The sequence below is a fragment of the Colobus angolensis genome, unplaced genomic scaffold, assembly GCF_000951035.1.
Source record: "Colobus angolensis palliatus isolate OR3802 unplaced genomic scaffold, Cang.pa_1.0 Scaffold295, whole genome shotgun sequence".
Lineage (NCBI taxonomy): Eukaryota > Metazoa > Chordata > Mammalia > Primates > Cercopithecidae > Colobus > Colobus angolensis.
In genome coordinates, this window is record NW_012116210.1 from 434,986 (window position 1) to 446,479 (window position 11,494).

Here is an 11,494-nt window from a genome sequence, read left to right on the forward strand (position 1 = left end):
GCCGAGAGGGCGGCGGCGGCGGCAGCGGCTCCCCAGGAGGTCTCTGGGTTTCGGTGTTTCCGGCAGGCTAAGGTCTGACTCCTCCTCCCTCCACCGCCTCCCCCGCCCGCGGAGCTACCATCTTGACCTCGCCCGCTGGCCTCTGCCGTTGCTGCTGTGGAGAGGCCCCGCGGCTGCCCAGTCAGTCAAGCGAACCGCAGAGTCCGCGCCCACTGCCTGCGTCATAATCCAGCGCTAGGGACGGTCACCACGTCGTCATCACGCAGGGTTGCCATGGTTTCCGCCCATCTCCGCGGCTTTCTCTCTAGCTTCATGCCACCCCGTGGCGCATGCGCTTTTCCGTAGCCGCGCTTCCGGCCTTGGGGTTGCAGCCTCACACTCGCAGAGTCGACTTAGCGAATCAGTAGGTGCTTCCGCTGGGCAAAATATTAGCCGTTTTATTAGAGCCCATTAAACGTTGCATAAACATGGTTCAGAGCTTCCAGGGAGAAGAAAAGCCAAAAGATGCCGCCCTCTCGACCTATCCCACCCGCGGGAGTCTGAAAGCCGACGCCAGGAGAAATGCCGGGAAGGCCGCCCGGGATCCTGCGGGGGTCGACGCTGGGTGCGTTTATGGAGCGCTTGCGGTGCGTGGCACTGGGCTGGGTGTGGTGGGCGCTGCCGAGAAAAAGGTTCCTCCCATCCATCTGCACATCAGCCTTCCCACCTCCTGCTCAGATGGGGATGTCCAGAAGTGAGGACATTCATCGGCCGCATTTTACTAATGGCAAGGAGATAACGACTGAAGGGCAAGAACCTAGGGTTTCCTGTCTTTGATGTTTCTTATCTTTGAGGTAAGTACACCTGGACAGTCCTTTCCTTCCTCGTCAGGGCTCATGCTTTCTTGCCTATCCATGTAATTAATATGATCTGGCTATCTTTTTGTTCCTAAACTTCAGCAGCAAATGAAAGTGTAAGTTAGACCTTGCTATCCTAGTTTAAGGAAGATAAAATAGGAATCAAGAAGCCTGGCCCACTTGGGCTCCCAGCCCAAGTGCATTCTGCAATCCAGTTTATATTAGTCCTCCATGTGGGTGGCTATACTTTATCAAGATACCCCCCAAGGGGAGGAGGATTATTAGTCACATTATCAAACTCCCCTCCAACCCCTTTCTCTGCTTAGAGATATGTGTAACGTGTAGTAGAAAGATAGAATCCCCACACAAAAGTCCGTGCTGCTACTCATTTTTTAAACTTTCTGTTCTTATCGTCTATCCTAATCCCTATCAATGACCGCCATTTATCTGCTGCTTAATGGATACTAGGCACTGTCCTAAGGGTTTTGTATGTTACTTCAATCTTTTCGTCAGCTTTATTTTGGTAGTTTGTTTTACAGAGGAGGAAACTGAGACTTAGGTAAGTTACAAGATGACAGGGTTACTACCTTGTTCAGTTAGTAGTCAGCAGCGAGTATATCTAAAGATAGTGCGAGTCAGAACTAGGATAATAAACCCAGAGCTACCTGAAACTCACAACTTCAGGCATCTTTGATTTCTTCTTTTCACCCACAGCCAATTCTTCGACTAAATTGTATCCATTCTGTTTTCACTGTCTCTTGTACTGGTCTCCTTTCTATTGTAACTGTCATCATCCTAACTCAAGATTCTTCTGTAGCTTTCCCCGGTTATTGCAATATCCTCATTACGATTGCCACCTTTTCTAACCCAGTCTGTTTACTACTGCCAGGTTAATTTCCCCAAACTGCATATCTGGGGAATAACCTTGTGGTTATGACGAAATTCCCAAAGGAAAGCAAACTTGGCAAGGTGCAAAGACTATGAAGACTTAGAATTTAAGAGTTCTATGGAGATCTTCAGAGATATAAATTAGCTACTCAACATATCTGTTATTCTGCCCTGACTGCACTGTACAGCAAAAGGAGAGAGGCCATTATGGGGGAAAAGATCCAAAAGGACTCCTAAAACACAAGTTGGGTAGAGGAGATAGGTGACTACTATTGTATTATGTTCATGGAAAATAAGTTCATGGGCTTTCCTCTAATTTTTATTTTAAAAGTAAATATAGTAAATATTAAATAAAATTGTTTTAAGTGAACAAATGCTTCAGTCTTTATTAATGTTTTAACTGTTGCTGATCTTAATTTGATGTACAAATTTTATTAGTATAAGAGTTTCTGAGACTAAATTCCATCTTGGGCCGAGAACTTTCAGGAGTGGTGGCAGTCTTTCTTATCTTTTTCATATAGCTTCTCCAAGCAGGCTCTCTGCCAAGCTTGTCCAACCCACCTTATTTTGTTACTGTTGTTCTGTTTTGTTTTAGGCTTTTAACAGTTTGAAGCCATGGTTTTTAGCTTCTGTTTCTAGTGATAAGCAGAAAAGAGGGATGAGGAAGTATTTACTGGCCCAACCAGAAATGGAAACTAAGAACCCAAGACTATATTCTCTCCCTTGGACACACCTGTGTGAGCTCTGTTTTTCCATCTATAAAATGAAGGTTTGAATAAGATCCTGGCAACTGTGTTAAAATATTACATTAAAATTAAATTTATAGTAATGAGGTAATTGATAGGATGCTTAGGAATTTTTAAGATAAAAGATACTTCCAGCTGGGTGTGGTGGCTCATGCCTGAAATCCTAGCACTTTGAGAGGCCAAGGAGGGTGGATCGCTTGAGCCTAGAAGTTCAAGACGAGCCTGGCCAACAAAGCAAAACTACATCTTTACAAAAAAATTGTAAAAATAGCTGGGTGTGGGCCGGGCGCGGTGGCTAACACCTGTAATCCCAGCACTTTGGGAGGCCAAGGCGGGCGGATCACAAGGTCAAGAGTTCAAGATCAGCCTGGCCCACATGGTAAAACCCCATCTCTATTAAATATACAAAAATTAGTCAGGTGTGGTGGCAGGCACCTGTAATGCCAGCTACTCAGGAGGCTAAGGCAGGAGAATTGCTTAAACCCGAGAGGTGGAGGTTGCAGTGAGCCAAGATGGTGCCACTGCACTCCAGCCTGGGTGACAGAGTGAGACTCTGTCTTGGAGGGGGAAGAAAAATAGCTGGACGTGGTGGCACACGCCTGTGGTCCCAGCTGCTCAGGAGGCTGAGGTGGGAGGATCACTTGAGCCTGGGTAGCAGAGGTTGCAGTGAGCCAAGATCACACCACTGTACTCTAGCCTGGGTGACAGAGTGAGACCCTGTCTCAAAAAATAGGTAATGTTTCCAAGAAATAACTACAGTTAACTGAATCTAATCTTTACTTGATTTCTGCATTGATTTGAATGTTGCACAACTCAGGTGTACATTTATATTGAGTCTGCATAAACAGTGTGGTTCATGAGTGTGTGTGTATTCACACAAACATACAAACTGTATACATAGAGTACCTGTGTTCGAAAATAACAATCTGTTATAAATCCTTCAGATTTAACAGCTCAGAAAGCCTTTTAGTAGCTTTCAAAACGTTTAGAGGAAGGTTGTTCAAAAATTAGTTTGAATTTTCTCTTGACATTTGCATTAATGAAGTCTTTTTTTCCTACAACAGAAACTGATTCTTCTGGGTTATCTTAAGCAAGAAAGGAATTTATTAAAGCGTTATTTTCATTATTCCTCAAGATTTCAAGTCCCAGGAGAGACCATCTATATTAGGCCATTCTTGCATTGCTCTAAGTACTGAACTTTATAAGAAAAAGAAGTTTAATTGGCTCACGGTTCTGCAGGCTGTACAGGAAGCCTAGTGCCTGCATCTGCTTCTGGGGAGGCCTCAGGAAGCTTTTGCTCATGGCAGAAGGTGAAGTAGGATCAGGCACTTCACATGGCAAAAACAGGAGCAAGGGGATGGGGGTAGGTGTCACACGCTTTTAAACAATCAGATCTCATGAGAACTCACTACAGTGAGGACAGCACCAAGCCATGAGGGATCAGTCCCCATGACCCAGACACCACCAGGCCCTACCTCTAACTGGGAATTACATCTCCACATGAGATGTGCAGGGGAAATCCAAACTACATCACCATCCAATTGGTCAAGCTTATTGGATCATGTATCTGCACCCTAGCTTCCTTCGTGGGAGGAAGCAGTAGGAAACGTGCACTTAGATTTAACCCCTTCACTCCCCACTTCTACTAATATGTATTTTCTTCAAGTAGAAGATAGGGATACTGGTAGGAAGGGTAGTGTCCTAGTCTGTGTTCTGTGGTTTATAACAGAATACCTGTAACTGGGTAATTTATAAAGAAAAGGAATTCATTTCTTGCAGTTAGGGAAGAGACTGAGAACTTCAAGGTGGAGGGACCACGTCTGGGGAGAGCCTTGTTGTTGGTGGGGACTGCAGGGAATCATATGGTGAAGGGGCTGAGCATGCCCACTCAGGCCTGTCCTCCTTTTTTTATGAAGCTACCAGTCCCAGGCCAGGCGTGGTGGCTCACGCCTGTAATCCCAGCACTTTGGGAGGCCGAGGTGGGCAGATCACCTAAGGTCAGGAGTTTGAAACAAGCCTAGCCAACGTGGTGAAACCCCATCTCTACTAAAAATACAAAAAATTAGCCTGGCGTGGTGGGAGGCTGAGGCAGAACAATCACTTGAACCAGGAAGGCAGAGGTTTCAGTGAGCCGAGATCACACCACTGCACTTCAGCCTGGGCGACAGAGCAAGACTCTGTCTCAAAAAAAAAAAAAAAAAAAGAAAGAAAGAAAGAAAGAAAGAAAAGTCACCAGTCCCACTCTCACAGTAACCCATTAATCTATTAACCCATTAGTCCATGAATGGATCACCAGCCCTCATGACCCAATCACTTCTTAAAGGTCCCACCTTTCAGTACTGCCATATTGGGGATTAAGTTTCCAATACATGTAATTTGGGGGACACATTCCAACCAAAGCAGGTAAGATTGATAGTGAAAATATATACCATAACTTTTTCTCAGACACTGGGAATTACTGTAAAAATGATCTCTTATCCTAAATTACTTTATGGTTTTTCTCTTCTCATTAAAGTAAACTCAGATGTGCCCATCAAAATTCTATTTGAATTTTCTGGTTTTGTAGATGCCAAATAAATAGGAAGAGTTTGTTGTTGCTAGTTCTACACTGCTGTGTATGTAGAAGTGGGAATGTAAACTAGTACAACCACTATGGAAAACTGTGTGGAGATTCCTTAAAGAACTAAAACTAGAATTACCATTTGATCCAGCAATCGCACTACTGGGTATCTACCCAGAGGAAAAGAAGTCATTATATGAAAAAGATACTTGCACATGCATGTTTATAGCAGCACAGTTCGTAATTGCAAAAATGTGGAACCAACCCAAATGCCTATCAATTGATGAGTGGATAAAGAAACTGTGGTATAAATATATGACAGAATACTACTCCGCCATAAAAAGGAATGAATTAATGGCATTCGCAGCAACCTGAATGAGATAGGAGACTACTATTATTCTAGGTGAAGTAACTCAAGAATGGAAAGCCAAACATCGTATGTTCTCACTCATAAGTGGGAGCTAAGCTATGAGGATGCAAAGGCATAAGAATGACACGATAGACTTTGGGGACTCAGGGAAAGGGTCGGAAGAGGGTAAGGGATAAAAGACTACAAATTGGGTTCAGTGTATACTGCTTGGGTGATGGGCAGACCAAAATCTCACAAATCACCACTAAAGAACTTACTTGTGTAACCAAATACTACCTGTTCCCCAAAAAAACCTATGGAAATAAAAAAATTTTAAGTTTGTGTGTAAGTTAAAGGAAACAACAGAGAATATAGTGATATTTGAAGTACATGTTGAGTCTATACTGACTGACTGTGGTTTGTTCATTCAGCAGACATTTACTGAGTACTTTCTGTGTGCTTGACAGTATGGTAGCCCTCTTCTGCCTCTGTCTAGTTCTGTGTCTCTAGGCAAAGTATTTAAGCTGTCTAATCTTTAATATCATTTGGGGAAAAGAATATTGCCAGGTAAGATATGAAATGCATGACATGCACTATCCAATTTAGCCCTCACCAAACTTGTCCAAGGACACAGAACTAATCAGTCAATAGTAGTGGCAGAGCCAAGTTTCTGATTCATATTTTTCTGATTCCAGAGCCTCAGCTCTGATCCTCTGCAAGTACGTTATCATGCTTTTTACAAGAATTAAAGCAATACATCTTAAATACGTAGTATAGCATGTAGTAAACAAATTGTAGGAGATACACTCATTGGAACCCCTGTTACTATGCACAGCGCTTTGCACTGATTCCATTTATGGCTCAGGAGTGCTGTGAAGATGTTAGTTGGAATTATTATATGAAATAAGTAGGACTTCATTTACATTAGAATGTGAATGAATGATAAAATATGTTAATCTTGGGTGACGGTCAAGCATAATCTGAGGACTGAGATACTGCTGAGAGGAAGAGTATAGGTAATACTTAAGTTGAAAACATCTGTCAAAGCAGAGAGCCCAGAGAAGATGGCTATAGTATCCTACTGATGGGAAGGATAGGACCTTTCACCTTAGGTGGGATCCTGTAATCCGGGTTTCTGATCATTGCTTCTCATTTCACAGTTACACCCAACTGGATACAATAAAAGCTTCAAGATGGAAGATTCAGTATTGAAAGGTGTTGACCTATAGATTCTATGTAATCTCAATTTTAAAACTCAGCAGGTTGTTTTTTCCAAAAATCAAAAAGCCCTTTTCAAAATCGGCTTAAAATCCAGTTTTAAGAAACTGGAAAAGGTCAAGAATAGCTAAGGCAGTCTTAAAAAACAAAGTCGAAGGATTTATACTGTGAGACATGAGTATCTATTCTAAACTATAGTAATGAAGACAAGATAGTATTGGTACATGGATAGAAAAACACTGACCCATGGAACAGAACAGAAAGTCTAGAAAAACTCCACACATATAGGGTCACTTGATTCATTAGAAAAGTGACACTAGAGTGCAGTGGGAAACGGATAAGCCAACAATATAATAGGACTCTGGATACTGCTTAACAAAGAACAGCATATCACTTAATGGTGAGACACGCTGGAAGCATTCTCCCTAAAGTTACGAGTAAGGGTAAGGTTGCTCACTGTCACCATTACTATTTATCATTGTATTAGAGGTGGGGGCTGGGAATGAGGCAAGTTAAAATGCTTCCCTGTTTACTAAGATTTAGCTGGTTTTCTCGAATAAAGGCACCTCAGATTATTTCAAGCTTTTAGTTACTTTCTAGAGTTCTGAAAAAGTTGACTGACCATTTTTGCCTGTGTTCTCATTGCTTTTATAAAGGGGCCGATATTTGGAGATGTTTACCCTGCTGTTTTGGAAGTTGTCCATTTTACTTGATATTGGGACGTATCAAGAGACCACTATACCTTGAATGTAAAATACAGGTACATTCCTTCCTGCCGTTATCGTGTAGCAATAACGCTACTTCCTCCTGATAATTGGATTCAATTACCCCAACTAACATGGTGACTCTTCCTTGCCTGCTGGTGTCCTGGCACAAGGACCCTGAACTGGGAAACCTCAGCAAGTTAAAGTTTAAAGGATCTATTATTGTGTCTCTTGATGAAAAGGTTCCTTTCTTGGGAATCAGGACTTCTAGACTCAAAGTTGTGGGGATGAGAAGTACACACTTCCCACATGGGTCAGTGGGAATGAGAGTATGTGGTTATATTAATTTCCTATTGTGCTATGACAAACTTAGTGGTTTCAAACAACACAAATTTATTTTCTTACAGTTCTGGAAGCCTAAAATCAAGGTATCAACAGGACTGCTTTTCCTGAAGGCTTCAAGAAAAAGTCTGTTTCCTTGCCTTTTTCAATTTCTAGAGGCTACATACATTTCTTGGCTATGGCCCCTTACTCAATGACTTAAGCAATGCTTAAGTCATTGCATCTACTAAGCAAACCTGCCTCTGTCTTGTAAGAATCTTTATGATTATATTGGGCCCATTGGATAGTCAAGGATAATCTCTGTATCTTGAGGTCCTTAACTTAGTCATATCCACAAAGTTTCTTTTATCATGAAGGTAAAATATTTGTAGAATCCAGGTATTAGGATCTGAACATATTTGGGGGCCATTATTCAGCCTACTACACAGTGGGAATTCTATTTATATCCTTCCATCCCCAAACATGCATGCTATGTATATATGAGACACAGCACCATACAATGAGGATTGATTTCGAGTATATGCTGTACCCTGGTGGACAGGGTCATTCCATCTCACAGGCTATTATCTTCAAGCTTTTGCTTCAGTTTCACTTTCAAAAGGGTTTTCCATCATTCCATCAGGCCAGCACTTTCTAGGTTGTATAGTATGTGATAGGACCAGTGGATCCCATGGTTATGTACCTGCTGACATACCTCCTTTGCTGTAAAGTAGGTCCCTAAATCAAAGGCAATATTACACAGGATACATGTTGATGGATCAAATACCTGTAAACGTTTGAATAGTAGAGCTGGCCAACAACTTATAGGCAAGGGAGTCAAACTCATAAATGCAGATGGGCAGTTTCTAGTCAAGGAGAATCACTGCCCATTCTAGGATGGAAGGAATCCAACATAAGTCAACTTGCTGCCCAAGTAGCTATTGGGTATCCTTGAGGGCTGGGGCTGTATCGGGAACTTGGTGTTTAACATTGGGGAGTGGCTGGTTTTTTTGTTGTTGTTTTTTGAGACACAGTTTCACTCATTGCCCAGGCTGGAGTGCAGTGGTGCCATCTTGGCTCACTGCAACCTCTGCCTCCTGGGTTCAAAGGATTCTCCTGCCTCAGCCTCGCGAGTAGCTGGGATTACAGGCATGCGCCACCACGGCCAGCTAATTTTGTATTTTTAGTAGGGACAGGTTTCTCCATGTTGGGCAGACTGGTCTTGAACTCCAGACCTCAGGTGATCCACCCACCTTGGCCTCCCAAAGTGCTGGGATTACAGGTGTGAGCCACCGCGCCCAGCCTGGGGTGTAGCTGTTGGATAAGTGGAGGCTGTCTATTGGCCTCTTGCTCACTTGCATTCCTGCAAGATGACTACTTTGTCATGAGCCCCCTATGCCATTCCTGGGGACGGAGGGAGGGGACGGTGGAGCTGATGGCTGTAGCTGCTGAAGTTAACTGGCTAAATCTGTCTACTTAGTTATTTAATGCTGCTTACATGTTGGATTGTCTCTGGCAGGTAAAGATTGTGTTATACAATACCAAACCCCTCCTTATGTGCCATATGTCATATATTTCTCCACTGCTTCTCCAGACTTCTTGTCCTTGATATGCCAGTCTTATACCAGACCCCTGATCAACTAGCCAACTTATTTGCCATTTGCCATGAAAATATGTTTTACTTCAAGACACTTTCTTTCCATACAAAGTTGATGACCAGGAATACTGCCCTACATTATGCCGTTTGGAAGGGTTCTCCTCACTGCTGTCTTTTAAGGCCTGTCCTGTATAGGCCTGTAGGGCAGTAGCAGTCCATTTTAGTTTTGAACCTATATTCCAAGAAAACTCAGTGAATTCAGCTCAGGCTTTTTTGTCCTCCATAAGCTAGACGTGAGAGCCTCCCAAGTGGCCATAATTGTGAGCTGAGGAAGGGACATCAGTAAAGAATCAGATATGACATGGGAGCCTGACCACCTGCCTGTGCCCAGCTCATGATGGGCATCTCTCTGGCTACATCGTCACTTGATGTCCATAATCAGTTCTTACCAAGGCACATTAGTATGGATAGAGTTGTTTTTGGGGTTTTGCACTGCAGATGGCCCAGCCTTGCCACAGAATGCCAGGAGTTGACCTTGTGATTCTCCCATTGGAGCTTGCCATCAACTTTCATGGTTTCTTACCTCATTTACTCGTCCCATAAAATATCCTGAATTGGTCCATGCAAGAGGGCTAAATACACCATACCTGCTAGAGAACTTTTACGTGCTATGGATCCCACTGAAAACTGGCAGACTTCTCTATCTCACCCAGTTTACAAGTCAGAACAGTATTGCCAGCTTCTGAATTCCCACAGAGGCCTACACAACTTTGTATGCTTCCCTGGTGGCAGAATAATTTTGGTGAAATGAGTGGGTGAGAAGCAGTAATTTGTCCTTTACTGTGAAGGGTATATCTTAGCATTCAAGCAGCCTACTGGGCCCTAAAAATTTCACTGACGTAACAGCTTGCTGGGTCTTAAGGATTATTTCCCATCCTCCAGTGTACAGTATGCTAGCTGCTTATTATTTACCTCACCCAGCTAGCATGATGTCATCAATGTGGTAGGTCATTGTGACATTATGTGGGATGTTCAGATGGTCTAGATCTCTGGATTATGATGCAATGTGGAATAGTTAACATAACCCTAGGGCAATACTATAAATGGGTACTGCTGTCCTATATAAACACAAACTTAATTCTTATCCAGCACCCTCAGGACCCAGTTCCATACATGTGCTCATGGTTCCTGTTGGTACATGTTGGTTAGGTCCTGCATCTCTTTGGTCATATAAGCCCATTTGGAATTGAAAGTGGACACACAGAATGAGGGCAAAACACCTGCAGAATAGCTGCTTCATCATGGTGTTGTGGGAGTTTTTCATATCAGGTTTTGTTACCTTTGAGTTTTTAAATTATATGTAAAGCTTTGATTTAAAAAAAAAAACCTCAATTATTAAAAAGATACTGAGACAGTCTGTCTATCCACATATCTCTATTTACCTAATGCTATTGTGTGTGTTAATAAAATTCAATTTTAGCTTCATATTCATGCAATATTTTCATTTACCTTTGATTCAACCTTGACCTTTAAAAAGCCAAAAAGACAAATACCGATTTTGACACTGGTTCTGATCTGTCTGAAATTCTGTGTGACCAATGGTCAAGTAACCTTGCAGGCTATTTATCATGTCTAATCTGAAAAAAGTCATTGTATTTACTAACATTTTAATATTCCCCTTATAATATAGGTAAGCATTCTAAACATGATTGTGGCAAGAAATTCTTATATGCTTTACATGTTGAAATTCTGTGTCAACTGAAGTACATACGTATATTATTGCAAGAGTGAATTTCTTCAATAATGATTGTGACAGCTAGTAAATTTAAGTAGAAAGTAATTATAAACGTCCAGATACTTTTTTAAATGGGCAAAATATATGAAACAATGGCCCTGAAGGCATTGGACATAGGCTGTGAAGGACAGTGATCCATGAGAGACGGAATGCAAACAAGATGCGCAATACAATTGCTCCAACTTGCTGTCTGAAGAAAGGCTTTGGCATGGGGAAAGGGAACCCAGAAGACTCCATGAGGTGAGGAGATACAGGTGGGAGTCCTGAGAACCCAAGGCAACTAGAGTTCACAGGGTAGAATACTAGAGAGGACAGAGCGACACAGAGAGAACTCCAGAGATCTGCTGACCATTCCTCTAAAGTATTAAGCTAAATGATCAGTACATGCATAAGAGGAAATAACCAAAGGCTTGGCAAAGAACCATCAGAAAGGATTAGAGGAAACAATACTCAAAGCTCACACAGGATGGTGAATGATTC

The 11,494-nt window shown here is 42.3% G+C and overlaps 1 long non-coding RNA gene across 1 annotated transcript; it reads left to right on the top strand.

Annotated features, from left to right (window-relative positions):
* Nucleotides 1-558: 558 nt before the first annotated feature.
* On the top strand, nucleotides 559-2,094 carry LOC105516926. The gene is made up of 3 exons (XR_001002578.1): nucleotides 559-626; nucleotides 718-833; nucleotides 1,913-2,094. It is a non-coding gene; the product is annotated as an uncharacterized LOC105516926 (long non-coding RNA).
* The last annotated feature ends 9,400 nt before the right edge of the window (nucleotides 2,095-11,494 follow it).